The sequence below is a fragment of the Ochlerotatus camptorhynchus genome, unplaced genomic scaffold, assembly GCF_037179485.1.
Source record: "Ochlerotatus camptorhynchus isolate MF236.1 unplaced genomic scaffold, CSIRO-AGI_Acam_v1.1 ptg000767l, whole genome shotgun sequence".
In the NCBI taxonomy this organism is placed as follows: Eukaryota; Metazoa; Arthropoda; class Insecta; order Diptera; family Culicidae; genus Ochlerotatus; species Ochlerotatus camptorhynchus.
Window position 1 is genome coordinate 2448587 of NW_027041234.1, and position 19390 is coordinate 2467976.

Consider the following 19390-nt stretch of genomic DNA (forward strand, 5'->3'; position numbering starts at 1 on the left):
GACTACCAAAAGGGTTTTAGACTGAGAAAAGTAAAGACAACTATCCCCGATGGTGGCCACAGGTCGTCCGAGGTCAGCCCGGGTTCAGAGGGTTATCGCTGCTATCAAAAGGAAGATTCGGGTGAATCCAGTGCGTTCAATAAAGAAAATGGCAAAGGAATACGGGATCACATGATTACCAACCGCATCCGGGAGCTACGATTCGAACGATGCAAGAAAATCTTGAACTTCCTTAAGCGAATAAATCCGGTAATCTTGTTCACCGACGAGAGCATGTTTACCGTCGATCCCATATCACATTCCAGAATCTACCGGTATATTATTTCTCTTCCGGTAAAAGACGTGGCCGACGAGCACAAGAACGTGTATCTGACCAAGCAACCTGCTAGCGTTACGGTGTTTGGATTGGTGGCTTCCGATGTCAAAAAAATGGACCCGGTGTTCATTCAGGAAGGCGACAAGGTCAACACGGAGGTCTATATCGGGATTTTAAGTAAGTATGTTCTTCCGTGGATCAAAGAACAGTACGGTCCGAAGCCAAATGTTGTATTTCAACAAGATGGGGCTCCGTGCCACACCTCGAACCGCACTCAGAAGTGGTTGCAGGAACATCTTCCGTTCTGGGCGAAGGATATGTGGCCGCCATCCAGCCCCAATCTTAATCCGCTGGATTACTTAATATAGCGCGTCATGAAGGCCAAGGCCTGTTCTAAACGCCACCCGAGTACAGCAAGCCTCAGAAAAACATTGACCCGTACCTGGAGAGCAATGGATCCAGACTACATTATTAGAACCTGCCGTGCCTGCCGGATGCGTGTGGCATCCGTAATTGTAGCAAGTGGTAACTCGATCAAAGATTAACATAGTTTAAGACTCTGAAAATCTGAGACTCCCCCTTTGAATAAATAAAAAAACTCGAAAACGAAATTTTTGAGAATTTTTTTAAATTTTGATGCAAACATTGGTGGCAATGGTGCAAACATTATCACGCATACGGAATATCAAAACTTCCAATAACATGAAGGCCCCAGGTTTCGACAACATCCTGAATCTGTAGCTCAAGCACTTGAGTTCCAGATTCTACAACCATCTGGCACTGATTTTCCATCAGTGCCTCCGACTTGGCTACTTCCTCTCGTGCTGGAAGTTAGCTAAAGTCATCCGCATTTGGAAACCTGGGAAGGATTCTTCCTCTCCTTCAAGTTACCGACCCATCAGCCTTCTCTCAGGGTTATCCAAGCTTTTCGAAAAAACAGTTTACAGCCGGCTTCTAACATCTGCCGAAGAAAACAACATCTTACTCGAGGAGCAGTTTGGTTTTCAAAAAGGTTGATATACCATCCACCAACTGACCCGAGAAACAAACATTCTTAGACGGAACAAGGCTGTTTCAGAAACATCTAATATGGCATAGTTAGGTGGATTAGCCAATTGGAACAAAATCCAGGGGCATCGCGCCATGGAAAGCGCCAATGGGTAGCGGGTAGGGTAATATTGAAAGGTAAGCACTTTTTTTTCTATATAAGGGAACCGCGTTCTGCTAAGTGAATAATAAGTTGCGAACGTTAGTGAACATTAGTTTTTAGAAACTGTTTCTTAGTGAAGAAGTCCCTAACTAAGAAATATGGAAATATCCTGGTTGATGGACTTGTTGTTGAAACTCAGTTCAACCATTTCAACCATTTAAGGTGAATCCAGAGCGGTATGCGATAGACTACCGCAGCAAATCCCATTCGGTTTCACGTGTGCTAGCTCATGTCTAATTTCACCTTTAAAATGTATTCGATGTTTGTGAGACTTTGAATCCGCTCTCGTTAATTGAAACCATCAATCGATCAACCATTCGTCAATTTGGTCTCAACACTTCACACATGATGCAATCGAGCATCAATTCGACTAGAGTGTGGTGCGTTTGAACATCATTAGATCAATCGAGGATCGTCTCAAATCGTTGACTTGTTTGATTTAATATTTGATAAATTAAATAATTTGATTCCGGCTTAAAAATAAAGCTAAATAAACTTCCCTGCTCTACTTTGTAAAAAAGGAATTACAGAAACAGCCTGGAAAAAAATACCAATCTTTTGTATTGTCTTCATTAAGAAGTAATCTGGGCAGCAACAGTTTTTCCAGCTCGCCTCTATTACCCATAATGATTTGCATTTTTTCAACAATCCCGGAAACAAAGAGGCCTTTAATTCGTCGATTTGGAAAATGGAATGACTCTATCCCTGCTTACCTTTTTCTTCAGCAACCTTTCCCGTCCGTTCTTCGCTTGGCTAGGTTCGTCTCGCTTCCTCGCCACAATCCACTCCGATGAAAAAAAAAAAAAAAATCCCACCAACGCCGCTTCACCTGTTCCGTACACTTTTATTCAAATCGAAACAAATTGAATCTTGAAATGGGTCACAATGACACATTTGTCACAAAAAGAAAATTGGACCCTCCTTCCTCCCTCGCTTTCACTTACTTTTATTTCTTTCTCTGTAACTTTTTTTTTCTCTCAAGATTGCACCTTTTTCACTCAAAAAAAAAAGAAAAACTTTTCCTCTCTTCCCAAATCGAGATAAACACTCCCGCTTTCACGTATTTCGCTAAACTTCGATCCCGGACTCACCTCTTCACCACTTCACTACCTCCAACAATGCTCGTTTGCTTCTCCGTCGTCGTCGTCGTCCACCAATTGAAAATATTTATTTTCGGTAAACACTCCACCTCGCAAGCGATAGTAGTCGGTACTTGCTTTCGTTATTTCTTTTAATGGATTTTTTTTTCCTTCGGGTCCTACAACCTTGCACAACTCTTTCAGTTCAGAAACCACATTCACAATTCGTTTGTCCAGGAAGGAGACCAGGAGCGCGCGGCAGGGGGAGTTAAATTTATCGGTCTCTCTAATTTATGTTCCCCTTTGCTTTCCTGCTTCCTGCGGTGTCGAACCTGTACCCTGTTGGTGTGTGTGTGTGTGTGATTCAATTTATATGGGCCAGCCACCCACTGTCGAATAAAATGCCGATGGTACCTGGGAAAGGGAAGAGAGAGAAAAAACCAGTCAGAAAAATAGTATATAGATTACAGTAATAGGGAGCAAGTTCGGGAATAGTATTTCACTTTCGAAAGGCAAAATTGGGGCTTCTGGCTGGATCGAACCTTTCTGGAGGAATAATGTTTGGCTTGTGTGGTTTGCTCGAACTGGGGATGCGATGGAATTGATTCTATCGGCAAGTTTTATGATCCTTTCACAGACTAATTCAGGGATGGACCATCGTGGATCACCAACGACATATTTTAAGGGCCATTGAAGATATCATCAATCGAACAAATTTGAACATCCCTGATCAAGGGGTGGATAATCGTAGTTTGGAGCTAATCAAATTCAATTTGGAAAGTGTGCTTTTAGTATTTATGCTGCGAGTGCGGATTAAGCGATCGGAACAGGAGAAACGGAGGGCGATGGAAGCTAGGTTGCTTCTACTCCAGTGAATGGATTAAGGAAAAGTGTTTGAGTTTGAAGGAAATTCAGATTTGCGATAGTCGTTGTTCTAGTTGATTGTTTCCACTGATGTGAACAATGATATGCGAGCGAGTATACAAGTTTTTGGGTAAACACTTCAGAGCACACACTAAGCGGGGAAAATCATAGTAATGAGAGTGAGTAATGTCTTGAAGAGTGTCCGTTGTTTAATGGTTTTTATTAAGAATTTTTGTCACCAAGAAGCAAGCTAATTGTGGAAATAACGCGATGCAGATGTTTTTCGGGCAAAATGCTGTCAAATGTAATTTTTTTTTAGTCCTACCATATACAGTAAACCAACATTGCTGTTATTGGTGATCCATATTATTCAGAAATTTCAGCAATAATAATTTGGTGTGCAGAATTGATATTTCATGTCAGAAACCAGATGATTAAACTTGTTTATTCTGAAGATGTTGTCAATGTTAAACGACTGACATACTTAAATGACGTTGCTTCGTAAGGATCCAGGAGACAGTACGCGAGAAAGCTAGTTAACGATAATTCAGTGGATCCATGTATAAAATTTATTTAATACCACATAATAACATAGACTGATCGACTGGTGTGAGAAAAGAACGAGTGGTTATTGAAAAAAGGAAAATGATTGTGATGACACAAATCATAAAACCAGTCCTACCCGGAGATGAACCAATCTCGGGCTGACAATTTCCCAAACAAAGTACACAAAACTAAACAAATTCAGTAAAACTCGAAAGAACTGCTTATGATTGGATAAAGGAAAGGACCTCACAAGAATGTAAATACATAGTCTATTACATTTGGTTCCTAAATTGCAAAGATTAATAACGAAATACAAAGCAGTTCCTCACCTTAATTTTTGATTTCAGGAGGGTTGTCAACCTGAACTTGTAAACCTCTCTGCCATGAATGTTATGAGATAAATTAATTCGCAAAAAATACGTTGGCTTTATTTTTTTTTCAGTAGCTCCATCATTAGATTTGAATTAGGTCTCTAAAGTAAAGAAGATAGTGAACCTTGCATTTTATGATAACGCAACAGGCAGTTTTTTTTTTCCTTATCGGAAGACCGTTCCAATTTTGAACATAATGTTGGTTTATATATCAGCGAAGTAGGGCAGAAGAAGGGGTATAATGATCACGTTTTCCAATTTAGAGGTCGACCCAACCAAACATCATCATTATGTGCTTTACACCACCAAAGAAAGACCTCTTTTTTTGCAAAATGATGGATGAGCGTTCACAAAATGCACGAGATCTTAAAAAAAAACAATATTAAGTGACATTTTTTCACTCAATCGGTAGATAAAAGATGTACTAAAAATTAGCAGGGATTTGAAGCTAAAATGTTCTGATCGCGAGATATTCACGCCAATTAACTATGTATCTACTTCCGGACCGGAAATCTGATTCGAGCAGCATTGCAAACCACATCAGTTCGATTGCTACCGTGTTCTCTCGACTAGAACAAAACGACCTAGCTCTGGTATTTGGTGACTACAATCAGTCTGGGCTCTCATGGAACGTTCCTGCAAACGATCTTCCTAGCATTGATGTTCTTCGCTCGAACATGTCCGCATCCTGCTATGCTCTCCTTGATGGTTTCAACCTGCATGGCTTAACGCAAATCAACTCGATACTGAATAGCAACTCTCGGCTGCTTGATCTCGTTCTGGCAAACGAAGCTGCAGGACTGGAATCTTCTATCCTAGAAGCCCCAGAGCCTTTGATTGGCATCGACACCAATCATCCTGCGTTGGAAGTTTCCATCAACCTATCTGTTCCTATTGGCTACGATAACCCCCCCCCCCTGTTGACGTACATGAGTTTGACTTTTGTAGAGCAGATTTCGTCGCGCTGAGTCACTCGCTTGCCCAGGCAGATTGGCAGTTCCTTGATACGTGTTCATCTATTGATGAAGCCGTCAACTACTTCGCTGAGGTCGTTGGCCGGGCAATAAATGATTCTGTCCCATTGAGGTGACCCTCTCCAAAACCCGCATGGTCCAATGCTCGACTACGGAATTTGAAGCGTCTGAGATCGAAGGCCCTCCGTAAATACTGTCGTACTCAGAACGAATATCGCACATATAACCGCATTCTTTACAAGAGCTACACAAGGCGTGGGCAGGCTAATTTACGGCTTAATCCAAAGCAGTTCTGGTCATTCGTGAATTCCAAACGAAACGAGGAGGGGCTACCAGACGAAATTCACCTGGGTGATAGAATCGCCGGCAATTCCCTTGAGAAATGTAATCTTCTGGCAAAACATTTCAAAAGCATTTTCAATGACACTACGGCTTCGTTGTCCCAAGTTGCTGAAGCGGTGAGGGACACTCCCAGTGATGCTTTCAATTTTTCGATTACCTCGGTTACAGTAGACCTCGTCGAATCCACCATCAAGAAGCTGAAATTTTCTAATGCTGCTGGCCCTGACGGGATCCCCTTAAGCATCCTGAAGCGATGCTGTTCAGAGCTTACAACACCGCTTTCGAAGCTGTTCAATATTGCATTACAGCAGGGGGAGTTCCCTAAGCGTTGGAAATCGTCATTCATGTCCCGATCTACAAGAAAGGAGACAAGAGAAACGTCGAAAATTACCGAGGGATCACATCACTCAGTGCCTGCTCTAAAGTTTTCGAAATCATCATCAACGACGCATTATTCTCTAGCTGCAGAAATTACATTTCTCTTGACCAACACGGTTTTTATCCCAAGAGATCAGTTTCAACAAATCTAGCTCCGTTTATTTCTTTATGTCTTCGGAGTATGGAAGCTGGAGCGCATGTGGACGTTGTATATACAGATCTTAAGGCTGCATTTGACCGGGTTGACCACTCCATACTGCTAGCTAAACTTGAAAAACTCGGTGTATCCTCGGGTTTAACTCGTTGGTTCAAGTCCTATCTGACCAATCGGGAACTTTGTGTTAGAATCGGATCGGAGCAATCGGACTATTTTACAAACAGCTCCGGTTTTCCTCAAGGTAGCAACTTGAGACCATTGCTATGCTCCCAACTGGTCGCCGATGATGTGAAGATCTATGTGATTGTTCGTAGCTTCGCCGATTGCTTGCGGCTTCAGCACCTAATCGATACTTTCGAAGAGTGGTGGTCAAGAAACTATCTCACGTTGAATGTACAAAAATGTAATATTATCTCATTTCATCGCAAGCTGAAACCAGTGGCATTCAACTATACGATAAATCACCAACTTCTGCAACGTGTGGACAATGTTCGTGACCTAGGAATCACGCTGGACTGCGCCTTAAGATTCAAGCTTCATTAATCGGGCATCGTTCGGAAACCAAAAAAGGTAACTCGGGTTCATTTTCAAGATCGCTGACTGCTCTCTAGTGCGATCGATCTTGAAATTCAGCTCGGTACTATGGTGGCCGTATCAAGCAGTTTGGATAGCGAGGATTGAATCTGTTCAAAGAAAATTTGTTCGGTATGCCTTTCGTCACCTTCCTTGGAATGACTCTGTGAACCTTCCGCAGTATGAAGATCGTTGTCAACTCCTGGGTCTTGAAACACTAGAACATAGGCGGACGATTAGTCAGACCGTGTTGGCAGCGAAAGTACTTATTTGTGATATCGACTCTCGAGGAATCTTGGCTGAATTCGAAATCTACGCACCCGAACGAGTTCTTCGGTCGAAGAGTTTCCTGCATCTTGGACCTCGTGCTGCGAACTATAGCTTGCATGACCCAATACGGTTCATGTCTGGGCGTTTAAACGAGTTTTACGAGGTTTTCGACTTTAACTGTGCAGCGGAAACCTGTCGTCACCGTATTCAATACAGACTCCTGAGAAGGACGAGGACTTCAACCTGATTCACGAACAACTCTATGCCATTGGAGGATAACTTTTTTTATGCTATAGACTTGATTAATGTTCGTTTTAATTATATTGTATTATTGTGATTCATGTATTCCGAAAAGATATGGGGTTTTTACGCCTTTTCTAGGCTTTTTCCTATCAGGCTTCATTTACGCACGTAAAGTCCAAAGTCCCGTTTTTTAGGTACTTTTATTTAGTGTTCTGAAGAAAGCCTTACCTTAACTATTTTGAAATTTAATTCAAAACCCCTAGCAGGATTTCAAGAGAATATGTTCAAGCATTTCCTTTGTTATCATTTCCCTTCAAAAAGAAAAGATTGAGATAATCTCTGGGAGTCCCTTAACAATGAACTTACAACAGTCTAGAAATTACCCACAGATCAATAAAAAAGCATGCAATTCTTCGTTAGATTTTCTTGGAAGCTACCTTCAATAATAATATTTAAAATTCACTTGAATTCTCTTTAGAATTCTCAAGCAATTTAGCTCAGCATTATCTTGAAATTTATTTTCAGAATTATCTTGGAGCTCTCTTTTTAATTTTTAAAAGATTTTTCTTTGAAATTTCATTAAAATTCTGTAAAAAATTGTTTCGGGATATACATGGAAAATCTTTTCAAATTATTCACAGAATTCCTTTGAAATTTTACCCTCAAAATTCGATTCCCTTGGGATCATCACAATTGAATTCGAACATCGTCTCCGCGTACATCGTACGGGTTAGGCAAAAGATGTGCGTATATCTTCAAAAAAACTGTCGCATTAATGGCCCTTCGCTCATTTTCAACTTCTATTCAATTTTCATACTGCCGTACTCTAACGGAACTATCCACCTACCCTCTTCTAGAGATAATTCTCTAGCTAATAAATCATCACACTAAAGCTTCATGTTAGCATTTCCAACCAACTAAAGAAACAGTTGCTTATTCGTGCAATTTTCATAAGTGACATTTTGAAAAATGATTAAGTCTAAAGTTCAGCAGATGCGTGGAAATATTTCTAATCGATTGGTGATAAAGTTATTGAAATTGGTTCAGGAGCAGCTGAGTTACTAACGTTCAAAATCTTTCATATTGTTGTTACATGTTCCATTTTCGGTTATAGTATAAAGAAATCATAGGCGTAGTCCTACGTCAAAACATGCGTTGTACCCTGGGTTAAGTTTGCCCCAATTTTTTTTTATCAATCTTAAATATCTTAGGTCATTTGTGACTCATCCGAGTATGATATTTGAGTCGTATCTCTGGGATTTTTCAATGATTTTTTTTAAATTTCGATTGTTTTGCCATGCAAACTTCGTGTCCTGTATGATAAAGTTATGCAAATAGTCGGTGGGTGGATCACTCTTTGGGAATAAAAATGTGCTCTTGAAAGGAGATATTTCTAAGTTAGACATGTTTGTACCACGAGATCCTCACCATGTAAGAAATTGCTTTCTTGATAAAAGATGTTCAGCAAAACTTGATCCCAATATTTGTTAAATAGTGTTTACCTTAAATGCACTAAGTTTTCAAAACTTATAAAATTTTCAAAAACCCATTGAAACATCGCAGATATACAGAAATTGGAATTTGAGGTATATATAGGTTGTCACAGACAACGTATATTTTCCTAAACATATTAATATAAGAGATATTTTTTCAAGTATTTAGATTCAGTTTAACAGATTCTGAGAGGATACGCCTAGTCATGAAAGAACTAGACAAATGCATAGCCAAATAAAAAAAATCTAGCCCACCGATGTGCTCTGGGGTCAAATTGACCCAAAGGAACAGTTGCTTGTTAAACATGAATCTTCTAAATATCATCCAATTTCCTGAAAACCAAAAAATCGTAGTTCGAGTTCTCCCAACTGCTTTCTCTCTGATCTGACCCAGTTGGTCATGACGAGAGGAGCAACACAATAGTTGGGTAAGGAAGAATTGCATTAGGTAGTGATGAAACGTCGCTAGAACTATTCCACAGCGCACACTTTTTTGCATGTAGATTTGAAGTTATACTGCAGAAATAAATACTTTTTCAATGTGCATTTCCAATGGAAACTAACGGAAGAATGCTAACGCCAACGCTGTCACGTGTCACGTTGACAGATATTCTAATACACGTTTAATATGTTTGCAGACAGTGATAGATGCACATGAGGATCCTGTGGACGTGCCAAGGTGTCTTTATCCTAGGCAAGGGGTAAGCTCTAAATTCGCTAAAATCGTCGTCGTCGTTGGCAGTACTATTTGCATATTTTAAATTGATTACCGGCTGCAAAAGGCATATGAATTCTGCATGACTTAATCGTTCTTACATACTTAATGCGACATTAATCGTACTTTGACGCGAAGCGCTGTGGATTATGAGATGCTCGATGACTCTGGAGGGATCGATTTTGCTTACTGAGCTGAAAATCATGGATTTAACCCCAAGCTCTTCCACAGCACAATAAATCGCCACCGTAATTTGAATATTTGATATTGAACATTAACCTCGGAAACTATTTGCATATCAAGCGAAAACGTAGTCCTGTATTGTCGCGAAGCGTTATGGTTTTGAGATGCTCGATGACCCTGGAGGGATCGTTTTTGCTTACTGAGCAGAAAATCATGGGTTTAATCCCAAGCTCTCCGTCATGACTCTTTTAAAATTCATGATCACTAAACAAAATGAATATGTTCTTTCGATAGCCGGCTATCGAGAGATTAAATGAACAACAAATAAACAATATATACTTTTGGTTGCATTTCCAACTTGAGGTGAATCCTAACCGAAGACCCTACCCAACCCTCCAACTCCGTAGCACTTATGAGGGTGTCGCTAAGTCGATGGCACGTTCATCTGATCATGGAAATTAGTTCCAATTTTCTCCGCATAGATGGTGCTGCGATACTAACTATCTTATTTCGCATGATAGAGGTTTGTTGTCTCGGGCAAAGTTGTAGAACATACAATAATATATCAAAATGCCGAAGAATTTAAAGTTCTAGGTCTTCAAATAACAAAGATACAGTGAATATTGTAAAATTTAACTGAAATTTACGTTTTTTGTACTATTTTCCATACAAAAGAGAAGTCCTTCATTTTTAACTCCGTGTATCTTTTAAGTATCTGGCTGCTTGCAATGGAAACGATGGAATATGTCTCTTATGCTTCGCAGGCTGTACGTTGGCGAACGCTGTACTAATGTATGCACAAAGCTTCTTCATGTATATTCTCGAACATGTGTGCGTGTGACAAATGTTGATGAGATATCTAGATTCATAGTATTTTTTTTTTATTCTTACAACTACCTGTTATCTTACAATGTCGATTATTGCAAATGATTGTCAATGGAATACGTCCTCGATGTTTGCAAGACGACTGAATTGTCGAGAATGGTGCTTCTGATATTTTCTGATGGATTTGTTCCGCCGCTCTTGCGCCTCTTCAGATCATAAACCAATCGGAATATCACAATGGCTTATGATTGTCGGTCCATGTACCAAGATCATGTGTACCGTAGGTGACAAAGGGTAAAACTATAATAATGGACAACCAACCTTCTAGTCTCTTCTGCGTAGGTTTCGAATGCCTTTACGTCGATTTCAAGCTTGCTAGATAGCGCACACAGAATTGTAACGAATCGACGAAGGATATCCTCCTCAATTTCTGTAATTCTTGCCGTTATTTCTGGATTCTGAAAAAAATCTTCTGGCGGTGTTGCCATCATTACTATTACCTGACGAAATGAAAATTTATTCGAATGGGTATCCTAACAAGACGATAAAATGATAATCAGTCGTCTTGCAAACATCGAGGACGTATTCTATCGACTTTTGCTGACCTCTGACCCAGTGATGACAATGCAGAAACAGTTTCTTCAAACCGATAAAGAGCAATTTCCAGGACCCGTGAAAATACTGTTGCAATAATCGACATTGCAAGATAACAGGTAGTTGTAAGAATTAAAACAAAAATAATTACTTTGAATACCTATACATGAAGAAGCTTTGTGAATACATAAGTAGAGCGTTAGCCAACAACGTGCAGCTAGCGAAGCATAAGAGGCATATTCCATCGTTTCCATCGTACGCAGCCAGCAAGCCGTGCATTGGCGAACGCTAATTGAATAAACAGTGTGGTCTATGAATTCAGATATCTCAAATATATAAAAATACATGTCCGGCAAACTTTCACCTTTGATTGATGATAAATGGTACATTTCAGAAAGTAAACGACTTTTTGCTAATACTTGCTACTTTTCGAGAAACCGGATTATGAAAATCATGGTAATTTTCACTATTTTGGCTAATATTTCGCTTGTATCGACCCAAAATATTGGGAACTCTTCCTCAAAACTTGCAAATTATTCGACTTTAAGTACAAAAAACGTAAATTTCAGTTAAATTTTACAATATTCACTATATCTTTGTTATTTGAAGACCTAGACTTAAAGTTCTTGGGCATTTTGATATATTATTTTATGTTCTACAACTTTGCCGAAGACAGCAAACCTCTATCATGCGAAATAAGAAAGTTAGTATCGCAGCACCATCTATGCGGAGAAAATTGGAACTAATTTCCAAGACCAGATGAACGTGCATGTTAAACCGAGAAACTTGGCCATAGACACCAATTCAATATAATGCAAACCCAATGCGCTAGAGGTTTTGTCTTGCTAATTTCGGTTCCTGGCCCAGTGTGCAATGCTTACTCCCCAGCATTATTCCTGAAAATAGTCTAAACTGAGCATTTCAGAAGAGTCGTGAGTTTTGCTAGTATCCAATCTACGAAGTATATCATAACAACGCTAACGCTATTGATTTATTGATTTATTGAACTATTGATCTATTTATTTATTGATTTATTTATTTATTGATTTACAAATATGCCTAATTTTGTCATCAGAAAACAAATCGTTTCCGTGATGGGAAAAAGAATATTAATGCCAACACGCACGTCAAATCTACGGTCGTGTCTATAAGATATAACCTCTTACTTTTTTTCTTTTTTTTTTCAAGCGTACCTTAATTCGACGTGTTTTTGGTTAAATGACAAGGACATTGCGAGAATGCGTATGTACCACTTCAATACTGTTACGCATTTGACCGCAAACGTTTGGTTGCTGGGTACATTAGCAAAGAGCTTTGGGAGTGAGATGGCTGGCAGCAAGGCGAGCGAATATTCAAAGAAAATTAACTCGTAAACAACAATAATGTATGGTGGTCCTGAAAAGAACAGTTATGTCGTGATGGTTGAGTAATGCTGAGCTATAAGGGTGTTCAACACATATGAGGCTGGTGAGCTGTATGTTGTTTGGAACGAGGGTGGCCCATAGCGGCTCAAGTCGATCAACTGAATCCGATCAGTAGCGGTGCAGCTTCTTCCTCCTTTTTCGGTGAATGGACGCTCATGTGGGCTGCAGCTTGCTGCGTTGTGTACTGAAGAACAATGTTCAATGCCACACGCTGAAAGCACTGCTGCTGCTGCTGATGATGATGATGCTGATGATGACAACCGCCCGAACACCACCACCTACAGGGTGATTGAATAAGCACCGCCCTACAAACATTGAAAGCTGAATAAGAGCTTATTCATGTTAAAATATGCTTTTTCAACTAAAAATTCACTCATTCAGCTCTTAATCAGTTCAAATTGTTTGTTTGGCGTTCGACAAAACCGGATGGAATTCGATTTTGAAATCTGTGTTAGGAAAAGCGTTTTTTGCAGGCAATGAGTGATAATTTTAATCACCATTGTAACTGTTGGACATTTGTTTAATTTTCAATGTTTAATTAATTAAAGCAGATTTATAGAAAAATTTCCAATCGATTTTTATGTTTAAAATTAAAATCCATCCGCCATTGACAGAGTTATAAGTGGTCAAATCCTGACCAGCTTTTTTTTAACGAGGCCGATTTTCACCCCCAATACGTTGCCAAAATACGTAAACCTACGTCAAAAACAAGATGCTAGAGCGATTTATTAATCTATAATGGTTGAGTTAAGGCAGCACTCAAGAAGCATGGAGAATATTTAGCTGTATTTTAGTTAAATGCTTCTTCTTAATTTGAAGCCTATTTGATTGGCTAGTTATGTTGAGGGCATCGAGATGCTAAGCTATTGACGTCTGTAGGTGGTTTGAGCTTCCTTTTTTTGCCAAATCGGAAGTCCTTTGAAATTCAGCCCAGTGCGATGGGTGGCCTACCGATCGGTCAACTGTAAGGCCTTGCTCATTACTGAAAATTTGATTTGAGGCTTTATTAAAAACTAGCTCGAGGAAGTTGCTCCTAGGGTGGGATTGAATTCTCGCCCATCAAAGTTCTGGGTTACGCCTTCGTTTCTGTACATCGGCAAGGAATCAGCAGTTCAACGGGGCATCGAGCCAGAATCTGGTGAACGAGTTGAAATCCGCACAGATTTGATGGCTTCCACGTCCTCTTCCACCCCCCGATCTGCAAACGCTCTTATGAGAATGAAGAGAAGCTGAATGCTTGCCTTGATCCATTAGAGAAATTAAGAATGTAAAAGCATTAAAAAAAATCATAACTCATGGGGTTGCCAAACTCATGGAATAGTGACACATTGATAGGCACACTTTGATTGAAACTTTGTTCGGCACAGCGCTTGGCACAGCTTAATGACTCGGCATGGATTAAGGTGTGCAGAGTTGAATGCCCATTGGAATTAAGTGTTTCTAGAATCTCAATTAACTTCAGAAAATACTGAGGAAATTCTGTAAAGAGTTCCAAGAACATCAAGATGATTGGAACGCATGGAATACGATTGAAGCACGTTCAAGATTTGGGAACTCATGCTCAGAAAATTGTATGATCGTAGATTCAGTCAAAAAAATCAAGGCTCAGTAAGTTTTAATAAAAAATTATTATTCTGGGCATGAAATAATATCCAAAACTAGGAAACACGAGATGTTTATAAGTGTCAAATCAAGCAGACATATTTGAAATGCCGTACTTCGAAATCTGTTTAATATGAAAGTGTTGAAGATCTTAAATTTGTAGTTCGAAACTTTAAGACTTGGATTTTATATTAGATCTTACTTTAAGTAAACTTAAGCCAACGTTAAATTGCAACAAAACTGTTCGCTTAATACTGATTGTCATATAGATTTGCTGTACTTCAACCAAAAGTCACATATTTTGTATCGTAAATAGACCACAGTCATCTTAATAAACATAGAAGCTTTCCGTAAAAGTTCTGGAGAAACTTGGAAAATTCTGGGTCTTTTAATCAGCAAAATGAGTAGAAACCCTACAAAACCTGCTGGAATCTAGCTTAAATTTACAAGAAAAGATGATGAAGGCATAGAACCCGGAAATTTCTAATAATATTGGAAGAAAAACTGGGTGGAGAACGGTTTCAGCCCCCAAGACTCTATTCCAAGCACGGGGCTCTCTAAAAAAAAATCAGAAATCTATTCAAAAGATGCTCTATGATGTAAACCGTTATACTGCAAAAAGGAGCGTTGCAACTTATGTTTACCTCGTGCTTGGAGTAGGAACTCGGGGGGCCGAAGCCGCTCTCCATCCTACGTTATTAATTTCTTAAATTCAGTGTGCACCTTGTCACATTAGAAAGCGGATGAAGTTTACCAGACCTCAAGGTCTTGTGGAGTCTATAGTGGCAGAAAACTCATCTACTTCAATTGTAACACTTCTACCTAAGCAAGCACTATCGTGCTCGGTTTCTTCAGCTACTTAGTCTTCGATGTATACACCTTTAATACAAAATTCCCTGCTTCACGTTTCAACCTGGCGTACTGCTCATCAAACGCCTGGAACGTTCTTCCGACAAAGCCCACGGCCCAGCCCAGCGAAGCAGATGAACCGGCTGGATTTATTAAAGATCGTGACCGGCATGTTAAAGCCCGCACGCTTAATAAGACCTTCTAGCGCAATATTGAACAGGAGGGAGCCCTGTCGAAATCCTCGTATTGTAATAATGTAATAATGTAATAATGTAACCGCTGTCTAGCAGTGCCACCAAAAAAGGGTACTCTGAGGTACTAAATGGTGAGATAAATCGTGAGAAATTTGCCTTTCTCCAAGCCCACACCCACCTTTGCGTTTGATTGCCTGGAATTGAGTAATGTGAAATATGATGAGACTATCCGAGAAGATGAAGTAATTAATTAATTTAGCTTTATTTAGGAGGCTTTCAGCCTTAGGCTGGTTCGCCTCCGAAGAAGATGAAGTAGTGTTTACGCGAAGACACTGTTTTTCGTTTGATGTTTCACCGAAAAATTGTCATCCAATCAAAAAAATCAGCAGATAATATGCTATTGATATGGGGGAAATGGCTCTAATGTTGGCCTATGCATCTAAGATTGCGCCCATCGCTAAAAATCTGCTATTTATCAATTTTATCTAAATGAACGCGTCATTGGGATGGTACTAATGGACATTTTTGGTCGCTATTTAAAAAAATATTCGATTGCTGAATTTATGTATGGGCCCAAATTAGGGACATTTAGGCCGACATTACATACATTTCCCCTATATAAAAATGAATGTCTGTCTGTCTGTCTCACCCTTATTGACTCGGAAACTACTGAACCGATCGGCGTGAAAATTTGTATGCATGAGTTTTTGTTTCATATGATGGTTCGAGACCCCCCTCTGTAAGGGGGGCTCCCATACAAATGAAACAGAAATTTCTGCATAACTCGAGAATTAATCAAGCAACTGGAAGCAAATTTGGCATTGGTGGTATAAGGGGCTAGCCCCTTAGATAAGAGAGGGAGGGGGAGATTACGTACAATATAGCATGCTTTGTTTTTAATCGGCACATAAACTCATATTGAATCTTGACCAGGGCCGGGAACATTCAGCTAGTTAAATATAAACGATAGATTAGGTAAGGGTAGGTTACTTTACTGAAGAGACTTTCAGCCATTTGCTGGTTCGTCTCTGTGGATCTCTGAGGAGGTTCCGGGAATGAGGATGGGCCGTAGAAAGGGGTCCCTCTAACACAGAGTTGTTACAAACAGAGTGTTGCATACTGTTTAGTTTGCTGTCAGGAAGGGTCAATGGTTCTTTGTGAGTGGGTTCTGGTTTTGCCGTAGGTCTGTTGGGGTCAGTATTCCGGGTTTTGGTGCGCATTGGTTGTCTCATTGGTCAGTTTAGGGTCGGTAATTATGGTGCTTGTGCGGGTGGTCGGTCCATGATGAAGAGGAGGGTGCAACTAGCCGGCAGCGAGCCCCGAAGTGGTAGTTGTAAAACTAGGTGGAAGAATTCTGTCTCTTTAGGAGAACCTAGTAGAGCAGCAGTCCGACTTGCGTCATTGCTGGGCGCGTCTTTTACATTGCTTGGGATCCCATAAAGTTCTCTTGCTCCCTGGTATTGGGGGCAGTGACATAGGAAATGCTCAACAGAGAATGTGGCATTGGGAGCAGGTCTTGTGGAAATCACCGTTTCCACTGAGGTTGTGGGAAAGGCGAGTGTCGCCATATCTTACGCGGGAGAGGAAAATTTGGGAGCGATGGTCTGCTGGATCGTCCCATTTTCCCGTGGCTACTTTTATTTTCCAGATGAATAGGTCGCTATTCCAGGCTTCCCAAGAGATGCTAAGAATACACATTTTGAGGTAGGCCAGGGACTTTACGTGTGTATAGACACATATGTCTACCGGAGGAGGTGAGGCGCTCAGCTTCCACATTGCGATGAAAATGCGAATTGGAACCATTCAAGTAAGTTATTTAGCGTATATTTGTATGTCACAAAATTAAATTTGGGCAATTACATTCAATAGCTTGTAACCCGACAGCCTTACTAGTTTCCGGTTTTTAGTAAAAATGGCTTAAGCGCCACTCCAGAGGGAGACCATCTACCGAGACTAGGGTTGCCCGACCGTATGCGACCTGTCAGGGAAGGTTTTGTGTTTTCCAAATGAATGGGTGGGAAGCAAGTTGGCTGTCGATCGATTACGGTAAGGACGGGAATGCCTACGACCTATTGTCGTGAAAGAATCAATAAAAAGAATGGAACATTCACGAAAACGATGTCCTGGTTGGTATCCTGGTTGGTTTCGGGGCCAACTTCTCCAGTAAAACTCTGCAAAAACTTCAAAAGACAACGACCGGAAACGTGAAAAAGCCTTACATTCGCTTTTCTAGATCACTTTGGAAAATAATGTACAAAAACCTGTTATCTGTAGTGTGTTGGTTTATTGAAAACGCATCTTATTCAGATTCAAACTACCTCTTGTTCATCATGGTTTATTTCCGTACCCTACTATGGAGACAATTTATTATTCTAGGCCTATCTCGAATTAATTCCCTCTAGCTAGATATCCTTTTCTTCTCTCTTCTTCTGGTGGTATTTATTTAGTGTGCTGTGCGACGAATGGTGTTAATTTTCTGTGTGCTACAAAAAGCTGTTTGGCATTACCGACGCTTGGCGGATCGGAATGGGTAACGGCTGAACGAACAGCGGCCACGCTAGCTGTTATGCCTAAGGAGCTAGATGCAACAGGAACATTCCGCTTCGTGCACTCAGTGGACAAGATTCTTGAATCCGGTCCCTGAGTGCACGAAGCGGAATGTTCCTGTTGCATCCAGCACAACGACGGTTTCTACGACCAGCTCCGAAATGGTCCCACAGTTCCCTACCGCCGGAAGTTCAACGAATGTTCTGACTACACCGTCATTTCCAACTGCTTCATTCGCTCCCGGACCAAGTGTTTCCAACCATCCTCCGATGCCATACAGTATCAGTACGACGCAAGTGTACCACAACCATCCAGTACCAGCAGTTCCAACATCAAGCTACGTCCTCCCGTCCGGAGGAATAGTTCGATTGGATTCATCGACACCTGTAACGACAGCCAACTGGATCAATCCAATATCAGGCTACACCAATCCAACGCAGTGCTTGCCGGCAACAATCAGCTCAGCGGGTCAGCCTGGAGGATACCCGATCCAAAGAGGAAACGTAAGCCAACCGTATCAGGTAACAAGTAGCGCCGGAAATTTAGTATCATTAGGTCAAACTCCCTACCCACAAAATACAAACAGTAGTGTAGGTCCGTTCAATCTGCTAGGGAACCCAATGAATGTAGATCAATCCTATGTACCCCTACTACTCTCTAAAAATCTTCCCCAACAATACCCGCAAGTGTACGCTGGTAGTCATTCGGTACCAATGATGAATTCAAGCGTCGGGCAAGTGCCTTTCCCGAATCAGCAAGGGCCTCTTCCGAATCAGCAGCAAGTGCCCCTTCTAAATCAGCAAGTGCCTTTTCTGAATCAGCAGCAAATGCCTTTTATGAATCAGCAAGTGCTCTTCCCGAATCAGCAGCAAGTTCCGGTAGCAAACTGTGAAGCAAATGCGCCCACATCTCGTCAATTGGCGGCAAGACATGTTATGCCTAAGGAGCTACCAGTATTCAGCGGCATCCCGGAGGAGTGGCCAATGTTTTTTAGTGCCTTCAATACATCCACAGAAGCCTGTGGGTATAGTAATGTGGAGAATCTTGGTCGTCTTCAACGGTGCCTGAAGGGTGGCGCTTTGGAAGCGGTTCGCAGTCGACTCTTACTTCCTGCATCGGTTCCGCAGGTGATGCAGACGTTGCAGCTTCTGTACGGGCGACCAGAGCAGATAATCTACGCGCTGCTCCCGAAGGTTCGGGATGTTCCTGCACCGAAGGCGGAAAACCTGCAAACGCTTATAGCCTTTGGAATGACAGTGCAAAATTTCTGCGATCATTTGGAAGCAGCAGGTCAAGTTGCACATCTGTCAAACCCAGTACTGCTGCAAGAGCTAGTAGACAAGTTACCGGCTCATCTAAAACTGGAGTGGGTTACATTCAAACGCCAGTTCCAGCTGGTTGACTTACGCGTGTTTGGCAGATACATGTCGAATCTGGTGTCAGCAGCGGCGGAGGTAACCCTGGATATCAAGGGTACGAAGCTTAAGAAAGAGGAGAAGGTGAAAAGTTTCGTCAATGCTAACCTTGCATCGTCAAGCGCGACGGAGTCACTGGAAGCAAAATCGGAATCATCAAAAGTTATCGTGCCTATTACCTGCTGGATCTGCGGGAATCCGGATCATAGAGTGAAGGAGTGTGAAG

General features: G+C 41.0%; 1 long non-coding RNA gene across 1 annotated transcript in view; it reads right to left on the reverse strand.

Annotated features, from left to right (window-relative positions):
* Window positions 1-2537: 2537 nt before the first annotated feature.
* LOC135714949 (uncharacterized) overlaps window positions 2538-19390 on the reverse strand; it is a 344260-nt gene continuing 327407 nt past the window's right edge. Inside the window, exon 3 of the long non-coding RNA XR_010518914.1 lies at window positions 2538-3019. This is a non-coding gene — a long non-coding RNA (uncharacterized LOC135714949). The remainder of the gene's footprint in view (window positions 3020-19390) is intronic.